At 39.1% G+C, this 14,982-nt stretch overlaps 1 protein-coding gene across 1 annotated transcript in view; it reads right to left on the bottom strand.

The window, feature by feature from the left end:
* Window positions 1–14,982, bottom strand: part of LOC111259753 (uncharacterized) — a 49,335-nt gene that overhangs the window by 17,388 nt on the left and 16,965 nt on the right. The gene's annotated exons all lie outside the window — the stretch shown is intronic.

The following is a 14,982-nucleotide window of genomic DNA, read 5'->3' on the forward strand; positions in this document are numbered from 1 at the left end:
CGTACAATTTGGCACGTGACAGCACTGGAAATTGTGCTTCTTAAGGATATTGCAATTTAGCACCTTGGATGCTTTAACTACCTCGGGATGAAGCTACTATAAAATAAGAGCTTTCGGTGCTCATATTATGAAAAGGACCACAAGAGCATAAGTCGTATATAGTTAAGTTGTCTCCAGTAGTTGCAGAAGCTGTATCTACCGTATTCTCTATTTCTCTAAATGGACCTCACGGCATTCCTCAAAGAATATCAGATGACCACCAGACAACTTCCCAGTCTTCTTCATATAAAACCTAACCTTTACAAGGACCTCGAGAGACAACCAGGAAAAACAAACTTGTGTTCCAGTTATGTGAACCAGAGTTTGCCACAGGGACCACAAGGAAGAGATTCGATACGTCAGAACCTATATATACGGTATAAAAGAACGCAGATTAAAGGACTTAAATTTGGCCTTTTTCCGCACCATTGCCATAGTCAACGTTGCATAGAAAAGTCAATACTGGATTAACGGCAGTAATCGAATGAGATGCATCCAGCGTTATCGTCAGGTTCTACCTAAGATGTCTGTGTTTCACGAGTTAATTGGTTGTTTCCCGTGCGTGAGCTATAGAAATTGATGTGATCTCTGCCAGGATGACCATCGCCTTCCCTTGCTTTATTTGGCTCGTACGTAATCGTACATATTACTGAGTTATTTGCTATAGATTAGGTTGGAAGTAATTGATAAGGTATTTGATGCCCTATGATTTCCAGTTTATAGAGAGGGCTGAGATTAGGCAGGTTTGGTTTGGAACAGTGGAAGTATTTTCTCAAACTTGCACAGCATGCTTGTGAGGAACGTTATAATGTCGTAGAGTAAGACTCAATTTAAATCACTGGTCTTCAAGTTCGTACAAATGTTCTTTCCTTATTCACCATAAACATTTTTCTTAACTGTTATTTATCTAACATTGGTAAGATATTGTCAATGCCAGCGAAGACGCGTGATCTTTTAGTTTATGGTAGTACATATTTTAATTTACCCAAGTAATTCATATTTTTTTTTCAAATTGAGGTATATCTAAAAATGGCGTTGGGGTTAAGTGTGACACACGTGATAGCCCGCCTCGTGTTTTTATGCGTCAAAATCATAAACACATCCGCGCTATAGATTTTATAGTATATTGGTCGTTTTGTGAAATTATCCATATCACAAAGGAATCACGGGACGCAGCCATCTTTTCGCCTTAATTCGGTATTTTTTCCGTTACGATCCGTTACGATGTGAGCCCTGAGCTCACATCTGAGATCTGCCAGCAGCATGTCGTGGCGCTGTCAGCATCTTAGCTTAGTCCCAGTAGTTTGTTAATCTTTTTATAGAACAATAAGCCTAATGGTGTTGCCACATTCAACGCCAATTCTTCCCAACCAAGTTGTCGTCGTCTTCTTCTATATTATTTTGTAAATCGATGTTCGAAAAACAAGACCGAAAACAGAGGTTACTGTTGCAGGAAATAGAAGAGCCGTGTGAAGTGGGCAAATTGATACAACCTGATTACGAGGAAATAACATTACGGTTATATTCATCGCTGAAATCTGACGTATGAACGAAACTATCTCGAACTATCGCAGTAATGCACAGTCTAAAGCAGTCTGAATTGATTGTTCAGTAGTCTATCTTGTGCAAACACCCGCGAACAAGGTACGTGGAGTACACTCTAAGGACGAAGCTGTTTGTTTCTAAAAAATCAGGAAACTATGGGCAATTTTATCTTAATATTTTTATATTTTTTATTATTATTGTATTTCTTTGTATTTTTTGTAGACTCGAAGGTTAAACAACGAAAGGCCAAAGTTAAGACTAAATATGTAGTATCTGTAGCCAATAGTGGATGATATAAATCAGAGGGCCTTCGTCTATGAAACTGGTAAAACCGTTTTGAGCTGCTGCAGTAAGGACTAAGAGAAGCAAAAAAAGAAACAGAGCAAAGTAAGACTCCGTACGTAGGGGCAATATATTCTCGCCAGTAGAGCAAAAATTGCTAGTAGAGTATTACATTTCGCAAGTCAACTTGCGCCGTAGCGAGGCAGATGATAACGCAATTTGGATACGAGTATGCCTGCGTCTGAGACTATGAACCTCTTGAGAGGTCTGGCTTTGGTAAAAGAAAGTGTCGGGGAAATCTTCGCAAATTTGACACACGTTAGGAAAACATTCTATTTCGAACCCTAGAATATCCATAACTGTGAAGAGACTGAGAAGTAGGAACGTGCAAACTTGCTTTGAAGTCGTGGCCAGCTAAAAATCCCCTGAAATATGGCAAATAACCTTTGCCAAAAGAGGCACCTCCGTAAACGTTTGTTTTAGCATCAGCGCAATTGGTAATACAATGCTTTCGTTCCTTCCCTTTCTTTAAGCAAAATGCCTTTTCATTCGGCAGTCTTGACGGATAAAACAACACTGCTCGCCCTAGTGGTTGGATAACTGCGGAAGTCTTCGTCGAGGCATTATGTGAAACACTTTAAAAAAAAAAAATCAAGTTTATTTCGGCTAATCATGAAAGTCACGTAAACATTGAAAAGCTTCTTTTTACTAATAAGTGCGGCATAACATCCCTCTCTTCGTAACGGAGACTATGTCACAAGTTAAAACGGACTTAAAAGCCATCTAACCATTCAATTGCGATATATTAGGTGACGACAAGCTTATCTGCTCTGCAGCTATCGGCGACATGGACATCGCCGTCATGAGACTAGCAGTAACGAGACTTCAAGCATTCTTAAAGATCATGGGCGTAAACAGGAATTGGAAAACCAGTGTCGAATATGGTTCGGCCCTGGCTCGCCCCTGTTTTCGGCCAAACGGCCTGGCAAAGTCGCAAACCGATTCAAATTACAGTCCCAATTAAAACAGAATGATTCATAACATTTGTTGAGAAACAGGCGCAGCTATATTTTATGCTTTCGTTTTGGCTAGCTTACTCATTCAAGGGGTTATTGTGACCCCTCTGGAGCCTGCTACTCGATGGGTAAGCTGACTCCGTCAGGGGGAAACACGCCGCGATGGGCTGTGGGATGTGACCAGAGGGAAGAGACAAGACGAAAGGATCGCCGAATAAAAGACTCAATAGTTTGTAATTTTAGGGATGTGGTGTCTAAAGGGGACGCCAAAATGTTTTTTCTAATTGTTACATTAGATAGATTGCATAATGAGCTCAATAAGCAACATATGAAGAAACATATTCTTCCCGTGATGGCAGATTGATCTCTCAAATTTGTTGAGTTACATAGTGGATGATAGGCGGTCTCAACTTATTCGAATATTAGAATAAGTTGAGACACTTCGTCTCAACTTATTTTCATATTTCCTTGACAAATTTAATATACGAATTACTTATACGTATGTATTGAAACCAAATAGCAGTCACATGATAGACAAATGAAGGATAAAAATATTATTTTAAGTTTGAAGCAGTACTATTCTTTGAACATATATATATATATATATATACCGTTATCACACTGTTACCATGCAAAGGTTATAATGAAGAAGATAACTACTTGTTGTACTATTAAATTTTTTCAATGGAGTAGTTCTTGTAAACATCATCGATTGTTTGAGTTCGGTATCCTGTAATAGCTTCTTAGAAACTATAATTTTCTAATTGTAAGCTAGATACGAAGCAGTTACGCTGCTTAGAGCATTAATCGTTATAACTGAGTGTGAAAGATCGCCTTCGAATTTCCTATGTGTACATTATACTTGATTGATTCAGCGGCGATTCATAACCATGAAGCTTTAAATGTTGTCTTCAGATGGAACTCACTGAGGTTTTGTATGATTTGAATTTTTCATTTCAGTTTGCTGCGCAGTTACCTCTCACCCGGGGGTGAATATCATTACAATTCTTAGTCGGCAACAATTAAGTCCCACGATGCCGTGGTACCATCGTCCTTACAGGATACTCATGCCGGTAGGTTTTAGCCTTTTTAAAATGTAAATTTGCGGCGAATATTTGTTACTTATTGATGATATATTGCTTTACAATATTCGGAAATTGAATCACTGGCTGAGTGATAAATTGAAAATGTGCTTCATTCATTTGAGCTTCAGTTGAAGTGAGAGTACATTTGAGTTGAAGTAAAACATTAATGAAACTGTTTCCAGCCCCATATCTTGGGCTGCGCAAAGCTAATGCAGAACAATCGCATAGTGTGATTCATCTTCCCTATCATATAAGTGGTCTTTCAGCGACTGCTTGCAGCTAACGACAATAGTCTGTGATTAGGCTCCCCACTGGACAAATGTATGCAGAATCTGTCTGAACGTCCTACTTATATACAATAATTGACTACCCAAACACTGGGGAAGGTCAGCGGTTTCAGCTGATTCAAGGCGGAAATAAGAGGTAGGACCGCAGCAGCCCAAGAACTAATACGCCTGCTAACTGGAATGTAAACTGTACTATGGCCGAACTTATCGTAATGCAACGCTGGACTCGTTTACGACCAAACGTTCCAGGACCTCGATAAACCGTTGGATATAATATGTTTAGTGAAGCACTACTCTAAGATGTCCTGTTAGCGGGATACTGTGCAAGCGCTGTAGCCTCATACCGCTACAGACTTGAGGGAAGTCCGACGAAAAATACTGCAGCTGGCTAAATCAAAAGTAACGTTATTAATATCGAAGTGCATACGATTTTATAGATGTAATGTTCCTTATTAGTATATTACTTTCCAATAGGGATTTGGACAAAAGTAGCTTTGGCCTTTCTTTGTAAGCAAAGCGACTGAGCTGTCAACAGCTAACGATGCTTTACTTCGAATACCTTGGCCCACCGCAATGTTTGTTTCATATAAGCGCTTGCAAATTTTTCAGCTATTTTCTAGGTGTTTTCTTCACAACGAGCAGATTTATCGCAAGCTCGCGTAAATGTTTTATACTTACATTCGTTGCAAGAATATTATAACTAATAGGTAGCGCGAACGTTACGGGCCAAATATATCCCTTTATATAGGCACAAAAGCATTGTCAAGACCTAGGTTTCTGTGTGAGTGCCAATTCGCGTGGTAAGTTGACCCGCCACGGACAACTCACATGATCACAACTCCAATCGAGAAAATAAGCAAGGCTTGCGTGACGTCATTCAGCGTACGAGACCACAGGCCAGATGGAAGCGTGCCAAAAACGCCATAATGTTTCATATGAAAGGACCATTCGAATAGGAGCGGGTGAAGACGCTTGTGAACGGCGCAGACATTAAAAATAAGAAAGGCATGAAGGAGGGTGAAAGAATGACTTATCTGAAGGCCGGTTCCACAAGTTTTTGTACCCTCTCGCCTCCAGTAACCAATCTCAGTGTAATCTGAAATTGCTCAATAAGGTAATCAGGCGTCTTTTTCTCTAAGGTATACATGTGCACGTATATGCGGATTCCACAGCACACCATATAGCAATTATGATATCGTTTGTTTGTGACAAAAAAATATACATGTATATATAAGCATTTTTTTTTTTTTAATCTAAGCTTTCAGTATGAGTACTGACGGCTATACAAAGTCAAAAGTAATTGTTTTTGTAAGCTTCAAGTATTTTTTGCGAAGAAAAAAGCCATTGGTGAAACGATTGCAAGAAATTTCTCTATATCCGGTTACCAACTTGTGCTTAGGCATTGTACGAAATGCAGCTGTTCAAAATCCTAGAAATCTTTTTTTTTTTTTTTTTTTTTGCTCATAGTTTGTAACGGGCTCATAGTGGAGAAGATCATCTATTCGGCGCAGTTTTTCAGGCAGAAGCTTCTTATTTGTTCGTAGTAGTCCATTATTTGTCTAAAATGAGCTTGTATAAGTTGTGCGGCCAAGGGCAATCTTATCAGGCTTTTAAAATAGAACATTCTTAGAAAATTGTACGTCTTTGCTCACTGATACTTCTTTTTCAGGCCCAAATCGACTTCACCTGTTCTTGAATTGTCTCTTCTTGTGTCCGACAGAAGCAACACTAACCGGCCATATGGAAATTTTAACTAGCTAAATTCGAAATTCTACAAGGGTAAGAACACAGATGTTTAAGGTAACAGAGACTTCCGTAAATGCTAAGTAAAAAAAAAAATTCAGGTTGTTTAAGGCCTATTGAATTACAGCAGCACATAAAGTTTTTCAGCCGCTTTTAAGAAATTACCATAAAATAAAAACACTACGGGTAGATAAGGTGGATCATCTGGAATTTTCCAAAGACGAACTAAAGAACGTGTGTGGGAACACTTTTACTAAATACGGCGTGAGACCATGTGGTTTAAAATTTATCTGTACTCTAAAAACAGATCATGCATAACCTGATATTGAGAGCCTACAGAGGTATGACCCATTCGAATCCTCTTCTCTAAAGCACCTCGCTTAAGCTGCCTTTCACTACGGCGGAGCTTTCTGCGAGTTGCAAAAAAAAAGGCCGCGCATGAGCCTGACAAGACCTGGCGCGAAATTTCCCACCTAGAGAAAGTGCGAAATGCACCTATATATTCCGTGCCTATGTACAAAATCACTAGTAACGAAAAGGTGGCAGGCATAATTAAAACGAGTCAAAACTGCAATATCGGAACTGCATAACACAGTTGTATAAAACGATCCTTATTATCTAGCTGTGTCCGTGTCTCAACGTAAAATTGTTATGGATTCCTTTGCTGTTTTTGAAAACAGCTGTGTTGTCCGGTTCTCGATATAATTTATTTATTACGTATGTATAGGTAAAGGTACTTTCGATAAAAAAAAAACATTGAATTGAAGTTCCAGCAGAGTTCAAAATGAGCATGTCTCGTCACGGCTACTACTTTGCGATTGAAAAGCCGCTACTTATAGACTGAATGAGTTACGCTCACGTTTGGTTTACAGTTCTACTATGAGTATTATTCCTTGATTAAATAGTAAATAATGAAAATCGACGATTTTTTTCGTATTGCTGGCAGTGGTCAGATTGTTGAAATTAATGGTTCTTATCAAACTTGGTTAACCTAGAAATGATCTGATTTCAATCGTAGAATGATGGTAGATGCTTTCTGATGACCGACCTTTGAGAGTGTGAACTCAGGAGCAGCACTTGTGATATTAGAGGCCTCTCTCTCCCTCTCTAAGGCACACTCATTAACACGCGCTCTCCCTTTCTGGGTTGATTCATAGCCAAAGGAAATAACGTAGGTAGGCGCGTTTGTTTCACCCTGCGGCCTTTATGTCCCCTGTCTCCGTACTTGTCCCCTCATGGGTTGCGGCAAACAAAGGCGAGCATATTTCGCTTCCCGTCGGACCTAATCTACTAATTTTCAGAATAGGTGCCAACAAAGAAGAGTCCGCTAAGCTTACAACAAGCTGTGACTACATCTAAAATAGCGAACATCTGCTAAAATGAAGTTGGAATTTATGTCCATATTTAAGTCAGTCATTTTAGATACTGGAGGCCTGTATTAAGGGTCAATCAGGAAAAATCTAAAAGCCAAGAAGCAGAACAAATTGATTCCTTTAGGATATCAGTTAGTTTTTATTCGCTTTGAAGGTAGTGTGTTTCCTCCTGGTTGCTGATCAAGGTAGAGCTTTAGACAATTACATAAGAATTGCACTCAGAAGCACACGTACGATATATGTTTTTGAACTATTTTCGTAATTCAATTATGAACAACTATTTAAAATTGTTTTTGTCCTGGTGAGCGTCATTGAGAGAGCTATCGTAAAAATCGCGGGCGGCTGTTCATTGGTAATCGATAACTTCTATTAGTCAAGCAATAATTTTTTTTTAATAACAATACACCAACAAACATTTATCGTCTTAAAGCAAAACATATTTACCCTATGACTCGATATATTTTAACGCCAAACGAGCTTTGTTGTGAGCAAACGTTATAGGCAATACGTCTTTCGGATAATAGATATTATCAGATGATAAACCATTTAAAGTGATGGTGATAGATTGCACCATGTCAAAAAAACAAATACTTAACAAAATTGACAAATGTATACACAGTAATTAAGTCCGCTTACGCGGTATGAGTGATAAGATTAACTAAAGCTGACGTCTTTAGTCGAATAATGGAAATATTGCACCGCCGAAAAAAAGGCTTGTCATTGTTTACATTTGTTGAATATTATTCTCTACTAGCCTCCACTGACTATTATCAGTAATCTACCCACATAATTCTTGTCTTCTTGTGTCTTTTAGACAATTCTACTTGCAAAAAAAAAACTTGCAATAAAATATCTACGTTTTTTTTTTCTATCTAAATGTGGTTTTTAGCCTAAATTAATAGACCTTCCAGATGAAAAGCTTTCTACGAACCTATGGCATCTCTTACCACTCAAACAGGCGTCATTGTTATAACGGTCTTCTCTATGTATCTGTTACTTGCAGTGGCAATGGGTTGTACCATACGCTTCGCTCTCGTTCGCAATCTGTTCCGAGCTAATATTTTCAAATGCCTATTTATCTGTTTATTTCATTTAAACAAGAAGGTACGCTACACAGATATATAGGCCTATATAGGAGGATAGGGGGAAAACCGTCCCTATGGTGCATATAGCAACATATGGACACAAATAATAAATTTTCTCAGATATTAGTAGTTTGCCTCTTTGCATAACTCGACCTGTTCAAATCTTCACCCTGCATCGTATGAAGAATCTGCTATTATGTGTCCATATATTAAGGCCCGAAGACTAACTAGAAAGGCCAGGCAAGCCTAGACCAATTTGAATGTTATTAAGCGTCATGAAAGCAGATGCCGCATAAAATATATATAACAATCTGGCTATCGGATAACGAAGGAATAGACGAAAACAATTCGTTTACTACTATAGCGACGGTAATCTAAAGCCTCATTGATCGGTAACGAATTCAGTTCAACTTACCTTACCCTAAGCATTCATAACTTTGTAGCCACCGGAATATAGACTGCATAAACTTAGGTCTAGCATAATATATCATTACCGATGAGTACAATGACAAATACATCAAGATGAGTGTACGGTGGGTCTTAGCAAAAGGCCAACCATAACGGTTCGACTTTACCGCTCATATATTCAAGTCTACCTGACATTTCGAGGCCCCTCTCACGTGACGATTCTACATTATCTTGATACATTTATTTTAAGCCTACATAGCAGTTGTCGATGACCTGCCAATAGTCCATTCGTTTTTAAATAAGTTGCGATAATTAATGCGTCTTCGCGCGTTTTTTTTTTTATTCAACCATAAGCTCGTGCAAAGTAGACAACACCACCACTTTGTACGCTTGAACATTTTCGGTGCTACTTCTGCGCATATCCGGCATTCATAATTTGACCGCAGCTCGTTAGAGTTCTTAGCACGTAATGGGTAACTGCGATCTACGATACTTACTTGCCATAAGTGTATTATGGGTACGCTGAAAAATGCAAAGGTGGGGAACATCTTTTTGGGTGGGGGGCGGCTGTTCCCACAACTGGCTGCTTAGGTGAAGGTGGTCTTAGAAACGTCTAATGTTGTCCTTCGTCGCCTGCTATCGTTATGTGCAAACATAAATCGACGCTGAATCACCCTCTTTTGTTACATTTGCTCATCTTGCTGCCAGTCTTCGTACACGCGAACCAAAACAAACTTTTTCCAGTACCAGAGTTTCGAGTGCTTGTCCAAAAGCCGATACCCTTCAATCTTTACTTTACAGGTGGCAGTCGACGTCACAATCAACAAGAGTGTTTGCTTGTCAATCAACAACTTGTTTACTTGTGGCAATGCTTTTTCGAGGTCAGATACGTATGAAACGAGAGCAGTGGAAAGGCCAATGGGCGGGTGACACACAAGCATCACGCATCCTATGTGTATTTCATACTATGTGGGCAAATGACTAGCCGAGAAAAACAAAAACCTACAAATGACAAACGGCCGTAAAGAGCGTTCTTGCTGTAAACACTTTCTTCGCAGTGGTGGGGCCCTTCACGTTTCGAAATGAACGAAAGCTTTGTCTCCTGTCGACCCAAAACCCAATATTGATTTGGTCGATAAAATAAAGAGACGTTCTTTACCTCGCTCTGTTCTCCTGGTTGGTGTTGATCATTCGGTTTTGTTCTGCCTGTATCAAATATCTTACTTGACAGACGAATAGTGACAACTGAAAGTAGAGGTACAAGAACGAGAGAATTGGTCTGTGTCTACTGGGTCAACGTTTGTGAGGCCGTAATGGACCTGCAGGCGGAGCAGCGTAAAGCTCACCCTCATCAAACCCCCTTCCCCTAGTCAACTGTTAGTGGTCATACGAATACAAACAAAGTAAACTGGATTATTGTTTTCAGAAGCTACGCCAGTAAACAACAATTAGGCTGGTTTAGTTGCAACCCCTGATAGGCCTCATGGGGGTAAACTATAAAAGGGCTGTACTCCCCAGTACGACTGTAGGCGAACGACTTCCATTTAATATGGTGGCAGCTGTTTAATTTATTCATATTTATGTTGTAACGGTACCCGATCCTTGAATTCAATTCAATTTTCAGATTTAAATAACGCCTTGTCGTCCATTAAATTTGATTAGTGATCCTGTTCTAGGTCTTGTGCGATATTTAACCGTTACATTAACTCCTGTGCTAGCTGAATTGATATAGGTGCAATTATTTCTTACGCGTTAAAAAGGGGCTTAGAAATGAAACGTAATTCTATGGAAGACAGGATAGAGGTTTTTACTTGTAGAAGCAGTTAACTGTTTTTCTATTTTTATGTACATATGTATTGAACGAATGTGCAAAAAGGACGAAGGTTGAAGATATATTTATCCTTAAGGAACTTTGCTAGTTGATCAACGTGCCTTAGGACTGCGTAGTCTTAGAAATACGCGGCTGAATCAATGTACTTCAGCACTGTGATATTGATTTAATGACTGTTATACTGTAATTAACCGCCAGTACATTTTGATGGGTAAAAACAATTTTCATATGCGGCTTTATTTATGTACTTTTTTTGCATTGCAGAGCGACAAGGACTTTGAAAAAATATTTGGAAAAGTAAGATACGTTTGTGATAATAGTATATACAGCAGTACGTAATGAAAAAGATTAGGCCCTTTTGGACGGAAACATATTTAGGACGTTCTACTAGATTAGATGGCTGGCGGTGCCAAGAAAAATGTATCGGAAAAATTAACTTAGAACTTTTTAATGGTAGCATTTTGCATGTCATCTGTAATATTTGCAAAATATATATTTATATACAAATTCAAGCCAAAGTATGTTTGACATTTTAGAACTTTCGTCATACATATGTACACTGATGTTAGATGTTATATATGAAAAGGACCTCTATTTCATCCTGTACAAAAATTATAATGATTGGTGTATGTTACAAAACATAACAGAATATACTCATTGGCCAAACATGGCACTGCTGCAACGAAAAATGTATCCTTGAAGGTTTTTCCTGACATACCTAATTTAATGAAGGTGGCTCTGTTGCGTACGAAATGAGGTTGTCCGTAAAAGTTAATGCGCCTGACTGTAGACAGTTGCTTCGTGAAATCGCTTAATAAATAATTTATCGACTCACCAAGCTGCCCCTAACTTGTAATTCAACGACAACATTTCTTTCAGTAGAATAAAACGTAAGGCGAGTTGTTGCTCCAGACTGATATTGACATTGAAAGGGTTTCGGCGTAGCGGCTATTTTAACTGATCCTGATTCAGTTACGCATTATTTACGAAGGGTATGAGAATTTTTTTTATTGTTGTTCTAATTCGAATACCTTTCTCGTATGTCTTCCGGGTACACGCTGTTCGGATCTGACACGTGCATACCCGCCGTGCCTACTCTGCATATAGAATAAACAAACGTATCTCATAGTCCGTAGATCTGCCTTTACCAAAATCTAGTTCCGTCAAGGTAAATGCCCTGGTTGCTTTAATTCAGCGTAACTTCTTGAAATGTTTTTCACGCAGTTATAAATAGCCAACAAAGCACATGGCATGAGTGATGATCCGAATAAAGTGAGGGACGGCTATGCTCGTTAGCCTTTACTACGCACTACATAGTGTCAAATTTTCTCGTATTTTGGATCAGGCTTAGTCATTTGGGCCTTGATAATGACACCAAGGCTGGAAGTGGCCAGCCCACTGGGCCGGGTTTGTGGTGGTGGATACTTTTATAAACTTTGACCTCGCGTTTACGACGTCCCGTCACTGCCGCTTCGCGCTGTGTTCCGTAGTAGAAGACGACGTCGTACATTCAAGTTAAACTGCCTAACAAAAGACAGAACGCCTACGTACGACCAGCAAGACGCACCGGTAAATAAGTATGTTGTTACGGTTGGACAGTGACCCATCTAAAGCGAGCGATTCGAGGAAAATAAGCCAGTTATAGAAGAAACATCTGATCACAATAATACTTCTCGTACTATTGTGCTGGCACGTGAAATGGGTAAAGCTATCGGCTTTGCTGTTCAGGAGAAGGCTGCGATACAGCCTTTTATACCGTTCATCGAACAAGGTATACACGCCGTCGGTAGTAATAATAACGATATCATCGTCATCTGTGTGAATAGTTTACAAACGGATGGCCGGGGTTTTTTTTTTACTGTTTAAAACTGTTTTCGTGCTATTTCAAAATGAAACAATATAATATCTGTGTGTTATCGACAATTTAGCAAAAGTACACACGGAAGCAATTGACTGTCGGCTTCTCAATGTTGCAGAGTTACGAAACAATGATTAATTGAAACGTGACCAATAAGAGAGTTGCGACGAATTTCGGCTCATCCTTGTTTGATAAGTCCTATTTTGAATGGACGTCCGGATCGCACTCTTTTCCCTATCCCTTCCTAGCTTTCACCAGGCGTAATTATAGTAGGCAGAAGTAAAACGTGTAAGTTCTTTTTTTTACCACCATGATTTTACGGAACGATCGCTTTGCGGTCGACCTGGCATTGTTGTTTTCGTTTCGAGTTAAATAATTATTTGAGAATCAATTTTAGTAGATAAGCGAAAGTAAATAGGTCGGAAAATCGTCTCGAGACAGATATAATTGGCAGGACAGTAGTTTATATTGGAAAATCTGATTATATAGAAATCGGTATAGGGGCGAACGCTATTTAGTGGCCTATAAAAGTATATGCGTGTTTAAATAGTTAGCTCTTTCTTGTTATATAGGGACTTTGTATTTTGATGAACTACCTTATGTCTTATTTACTATTTCTTATGCGTATATTGCTGAGTCAAGCTTCTGCTTCTGCTTCGCAAACTTAGATAGTCGTCCGCATCCAAGCGATAAAAATCGATCGATTTCGCCATCATTTCCGGAAGTACGGGCGGCATCTGTATAAAAAAAAAAGCAAGTACACGGGTTCGCGATATGCATAGAGGGCAAATTTCCAACGCCCTTAAAGGGATAAATGCCAGGTCAGTATTTCTACGGCGGTCATGAATGCGTTGTTCTGTCTTTGCTCTCGAAAAAAAACAATGCACTATTTGAACGTTGACGTGCGTATCTAGAGGGGTTTTAAGGAAGATTTGAAAATCCAGCCGACCTGTGCCAACATCATACTCGAAGAACTTTAGTACCGTTATCGAAAAAATTAGCGTCCTGGAGTCAGTTACTGGTAAAACTTTTGGAGCTAGACTTTATCTTTACTTTTATCTATAATGGGCTAAAATCTCTATGCCTAGCACACCATATTGAAAACTTAAATGATGAAACCACAGAAATTTTAGGTAAAATACACTCAGTAAACCACGAGATAATAAGAACCACTTCTCCAAACGCTAATGTGTACTTCAGTTAGCTATAGATATTGTGAAGGGAACGGGTTACTTAGGTATCTTAGCTTGACACTGTTTGTAAACGGAACGACAGCACTGGCTCCGCTCAGGCAGTCTTTCGCTCTGAGTAACTCGATTTTTCTTGAGGTGGCTTGAACCTGCTGTTATTAACGGCAGCCCCGTGGGGCTCAGATCCCACAGAAAACCCTGATCAGATTTCAGTTGACACCGCAGAGGGTAAACTTACTTACAATAGCGTTAAGTTATAAGTCAAAAACAATCGAATAACGAGACTCCAAATATATATATATATAGAGCTCAAGGATAACAAGTTTCCGTGACCCCTCCTTAAGCATAACGATGCGGAATGCATAGTGGCGACTATATAAGCAGCCATGAATATTTAAACATAGTTTCATAAATCGATTGCTGTGTACGCGTCTTTTCTACGCCCCCAACGTTGAACTGAGTAAGGATTCCATATATGTACATTGTCTGAGTTCCACGTATCTTGTCGCCAAATATTTTGTACCGCTAATGCCTATAATAGAATGAGTTTCTTCATCACACGCATTTGGTATGATCTGGCCAATTTTTTAACAGCTAAAATCGTAGCGGCTTTTTGTTTCATTGTCATTAGATTGGAGTACTTTTTGCTCGCTGATGTTTCCACCTCCCGGCTCTTCGGCAATGTTGACTAGTCATAATTCGCGCAGTGGTTCGCCATAGAGTCAATGTAGAGAAATTTATTTCTAGCTGACTGTTTTCTATTTTTAACAGGCGGAGATAACAGCGCGGATTTTAGCAAATTGTTTAGTATATTAGCCGCTATAGAGAGCTGCCACTCACAGTAGTTACAGAAAGCTTTCGTCTCGATTGAGTAAGACGCTCAAAAATGCTTTACTCACCATATATACCAGACCAGTACACGAAACATATACGATCATCGTGCAAATAGGTCTTAGTGGTAGATAGATAAAAAAATAAATAGATAATAAGCATTAGAGGTAAGTGGCAGTAGCAAGACCGTTGTTACTGGGTGAGCCAGATGTAAAGGCATGACTACTACAAAAAGCTAGAAAATTCCGCAAACCCTCATAGAACGATGCATGTAATTTGAGTTTCTACAGGCCGTTCTTAACGCATTCAAAACGCGCATGGTCGAGTTGGTGGATAAACAAAAACCAAAGGAGTAAAAAAAAAAAAAAAAAAAAAAAAAAAAAAAAAAAAACAGATACTCCGAAGGGTA

The sequence above is a fragment of the Varroa jacobsoni genome, unplaced genomic scaffold, assembly GCF_002532875.2.
Source record: "Varroa jacobsoni isolate VJ856 unplaced genomic scaffold, vjacob_1.0 scaffold_364, whole genome shotgun sequence".
NCBI lineage: Eukaryota > Metazoa > Arthropoda > Arachnida > Mesostigmata > Varroidae > Varroa > Varroa jacobsoni.